This window comes from Belonocnema kinseyi, chromosome 2 (assembly GCF_010883055.1).
Source record: "Belonocnema kinseyi isolate 2016_QV_RU_SX_M_011 chromosome 2, B_treatae_v1, whole genome shotgun sequence".
Lineage (NCBI taxonomy): Eukaryota > Metazoa > Arthropoda > Insecta > Hymenoptera > Cynipidae > Belonocnema > Belonocnema kinseyi.
This window is the reverse complement of record NC_046658.1, coordinates 78,612,318-78,616,857: the sequence shown is the minus strand read 5'-3', so window position 1 is coordinate 78,616,857 and position 4,540 is coordinate 78,612,318. Positions and strand designations below refer to the sequence as shown.

Below are 4,540 nucleotides of genomic sequence, written 5' to 3'. Positions count from 1 at the left end.
CAAAAAAAAAAGTTTTTCATCCAAAAAAGAGCTGCAAATTTCTAAATAATTCTTTGTTTATGAAACGCGTAGTTTCACTTTTTAAACGTAAAAAATTAAATTGAACAATTAAATTTTTGGACAAACGATGCAAGCTATTAGAAAAAATTAATGGACAAAAGTTCTTTACCAAAAAAGATCGAAAAATTCAATAATAATTTTTAGATAGGACGAGCAGATTTTCTTATATTCTTAAAAAATAAGTTTAAAAATAAAATTTTTTGGAGAAACGATCCGGGCGACGAAACAAAAAATGAGAATATAATTCATTTGATACAAAAGTGTTGAATATAATGTAGAAAAGTTCAAACCGTGGACAAAGTCGAGTGCGAAGTACGAGACACGTTATGAGAATGTGTTCGTTAAAGCCAAAGGAGCTTTAAAATAAGAGAATTCACAATCACCAAATTACAGTTGTCGCTGCTTTGACCTTTATGTTTAAAAAGTTTGTGCACAAATGTGGGGAAATGCGAATACCGAGCTCGAGAAAAATGCAGCGAACAGATTTTTTTCTACGCAAAGTGCCAACATTTTGAATTTATCATGTTTAATTATAAAAATTTTTATTGTTAAAATCTACCCAATACTATGAAGCACACATAATTTAAAAACATATTTAAAGCAATTCAGATACTAAGAAAAAATGAGAATCTGAAAAGTAGGATATTAAAAAAATTTTCAAAGAAATTTGATTATATCCATGGTTTTTGATCATTTTTAGAAATATTTTGTGATTAAATGTTGTTCCTGCATTCACGCAAAACATTTTTACCAAAAATAAAAAGTTTGTAAGATAAATAACACAATTTGCGATTTTCTTTGTTAAATTTGATTTGTAAAAATTAAATGGATTAACAAATTATTTGTATTCTGTAATTTGACTTGCATCGAGATAAGATTATTTAAAGTTTAGTTAAGCAGTTATTGTAGCATGAAAACCTTTTTCGGTGAAAAATCAAACTTTTTTCATAAAATGAAAGAAAATATTATACATAAAAAAAGCAGACGAAAATTTCGAGGTGAAATTTCTTAAGCATTAATGCACTTTAAAATTAGAGAAAGAGATTGAATATCGGACCAGAATAGAAGGCTCTGGACCTTTTTGAAAGAAAAAAGTGCATTTTTTCCACTGCACTGTGCCTCGGTTCGGCGAAATAGTGCTGGGTAGTGCGTGCTAAGAAAGAGATCAACGTCCACCAAATAAACGAAAATTCATTGCTGGCAAAGGAAATATCATATGAAATCGTCATCGAGATCGTCATGCAATTTTTTCGTTAGTCGGCAGCGAATAGCCCCTAGAAGATGTGAATGGGGGGAGGGGGTAGACCACACATATGCAAAAAGAAATTGGTTTCTGCAAGGATAATTCGATGTAATATGATCTAAGCCGAGTACTCGTGGATCATTTTGATGGCGTGATCCCTGCTCCAGCGAGGATGTGGCAACAACGGGGAACGTGATCTTGTGGCCGTGGGAGCACTGGCCACGAGAAGAAGGAGGCTGAAGCTAAACACCTGAGAGGAGCAGAGAGTGAGCGTGGTTGTGAAACCCTGAAACCAGTGCGTGAGTTACTCAGGTATTTTCGAGTCTTAATTCCTTCCGCGTTCATGGCTTAAATATCAGACGTATCATTTACCGACCGAATCGCTCTACATTCTACAAATTCGGTGTGAGTCACTCTTTGTTGACACGATTCAATTTGTTGTGATTCGATACTCAAATGTTACAGAAATTTGCTCTAACGCTTCATTGAGTCATTTGCTCCGAAAAGTTATTCTTCAGTCCTGCCTGGAAAATCGAGCGGTGAATGCAGGAGTATTTATCGATCGACAGTCGCACGAAAATTGATTCACCAATATTTACGGAAATTGTCTATCAATTTTCTTTTTTGAAGAATAATTTTGTGTAGTTTTATTTGTGTACAGTGTTTTGTGAAGGTTCCAATGAGATTGTTAATTGTTTATTGAAAAGTGTGAAAACTGGTGAAGATTAAACAATTCGCAGTGCCCTGGAATAAGAGGTTTTGTGGAGTTATAATAAATGAATTGAAGGTAACTATTCTGTTTTAAATCTATGCCTTTGCATGTACGTTCTTTGTATTTATGTTTGCATTATTTTTTATTTTATATCAATATTCTGTTACTTCTGATACCCATTATTTAAATTTTTAGCTCCTTTTTCAATTATCAAAAGAAAATTATTAGTTCTTATAGAAGACTCACATGTAAAGAGAATATATATGCATTCAAAACGAATTATAATCTCTTTCATTAAGTAGTAGAAAATATAACCTTATTTCTTGAATTTTTGTGCTCATAGATATAGGGTATTCAACTTTAACTTATTTTTTTAAATTTTCCTTTAATTTATTGTTAAAATTAAATTTTTAACAGAAAGTTGAGCTATTCCATTTTTGGCTGAAAAATGTTCTGTTGTCAGTTAAAAATTCAACAATTTTGGTTGAAAATTCATGTGTTTTGTTGAAAGTTAGTCATTTTTGGCAGTAAATTAATATTCTTGTTAAAAAAATCAACTTGATGGATGAAAATTGAACTGTATTTTTAAAAATTCATATTCATATTTTTTGCCTAAAAGATCAATTATTTGGTTTCTATTTGAAGTACTTTGTAAAACATTATTTTTTTGTTGTAAAAGGTTTATAATTTTGGTTCAAAATTCAACTGTATTTGATTGTAAATAAACTTTTTTTTATCGAAAATTTATATTTTTGGGTAGAAAATTCAACAGATTTTGTTTAAAAATTAAATTATGTTAAGCTCTCTTGTTAAAAATTCATTTTTTTTTAGGATTCATAATATAAGCTGAAAATTCATCCCTGTATTTATGTATTTGTCTATTTTGTTAATTATAGATTTTTTTTTTGGTTGAATTGCACTGTTTTTTACTTTAAAGGAAAATATTTGTTGGTCGAAATATCAACTATTATGTGTTTCGTAGAGAACTCATCTTTTTTGTGTAAAAATCAATAACTTTGTTTCGATTTAAATTACATTGTAAGAAATTCTTTTTTTTTTCTTTCAGTATCCATCATTTTAGTTGACTGTCCAACTGTTTTATTGCAAATTAACTTTTTAATTGAAAATTCATATCCTCGGGTTACAAATTTCACTATTTTGATGAAAATTTGTTTTTTTTTTCGTTTGGTAAAAATTTACACTTTCATTGCAAAATTTAACTGTTCCGTTTTTGAAGAAAATTTATCGTTTATTAGTTGAAAATTCAACTACTATTTGGTAGCAAATTCATTTGCTTTGATAAAAATTCGCGTTTTCGGGTAGACAGTTAATTTTGTTTTTTGAAATCCCATGTTTTTGGTTGGGGATTTAACTAAAAGAGCGCAAATATAAGAACAGTTTCGTGGGTTGGCTTGCACTGGCCTTGTAATTAAATCAGTCTGTGGAAACGTAAACAGTCTATTGTAAACTGGTGGTGATCCATTATTGACGCTGCCACACACTGACACACGGCTGCGTAACTGTGTGGGCCAGCAGTTCTTGGAATTATTAAATCAATCGCACGTATACTGGCGTTATTTTGTACATTTGAAAAATTCATATTTGGTTGAATGTTCATGTATTTTGCTACAAATCCGTCATTCATTAGAAAATTAGTCATCTTTGTTTGAAGGTCATCTTTTTAGTTTAAAAATTCAGTTATGTAGTTCAAAGTTAAACTATTTTGCTAAAAATTGAATTATTTCGTTTAAAGTTCAACTATTTAGTTAAAGTCATTTTTTGCTGTCTAAATTCAACTTTTTTGTTAAAAATGCGTCCTTTGCTATTGCAAATTCATCTTCTATGATAGGAACCTCATCTTTGTTAGTTATTAATTCATATTTCTTTGTTTAACATTAACTTTTTTTTCGCAAATTCAACTGTCTTTGAAAAAGTTCGTCTTTTTGGTTTGAAAATTTAACTGTTTGGTTGAAAGTTCAAATATTTTTTTGAAAATTCGTCGCTATTGCTTCAAAGGCTAACTGTTTGGTTGCAAATTAATTTTTGTTTGTTGAAAAGTCATCTGTTTGGTTGAAAATGACACTATTTAATTTTCAACAATTTGGCTGAAAATTCAATGATTTTTTTAAACATGCAGTACCCTTATGGTGTTACCTTTTATAGTCCAGTAGTTGACAAAATTGATATAATTCTGAAAAAATTAAAACAGTCGATTTCAAAACATTTTTCTAAATTACAAGGTTTTATAGGTAGGATAAAAAATAAACATTTTAATGGCATTATTTCTATAAATTTATCAATTCACTTTTCATGGACTTTTTTTTGGTAACTTGATCTCATAAAAAAATGTTTTGGCCTTCAAATAAAAAGCATTTCGCTTTTAGTGCAGTGTTAATGAATTCCAAAAGAAAGTTTTTATTCTTATTATACACGGTAAAAAAAATTGAGCTGTGACAGGGATATTATTCCTTATTATAGCCAAACATTAGGCTGAAAACGAACGAAGGAATTTAGAAAGATCCCTG

At 29.6% G+C, this 4,540-nt stretch overlaps 1 protein-coding gene across 2 annotated transcripts in view; it reads left to right on the top strand.

Annotated features, from left to right (window-relative positions):
* Nucleotides 1-1,550: 1,550 nt before the first annotated feature.
* Nucleotides 1,551-4,540, top strand: part of LOC117167604 — a 106,240-nt gene continuing 103,250 nt past the window's right edge. The window contains exon 1 of one of the 2 annotated variants that reach the window (XM_033352660.1): nucleotides 1,551-2,090. The gene's annotated coding sequence lies outside the window, so the exon portion shown is untranslated. The remainder of the gene's footprint in view (nucleotides 2,091-4,540) is intronic. The other variant, XM_033352658.1, reaches the window with a different exon arrangement.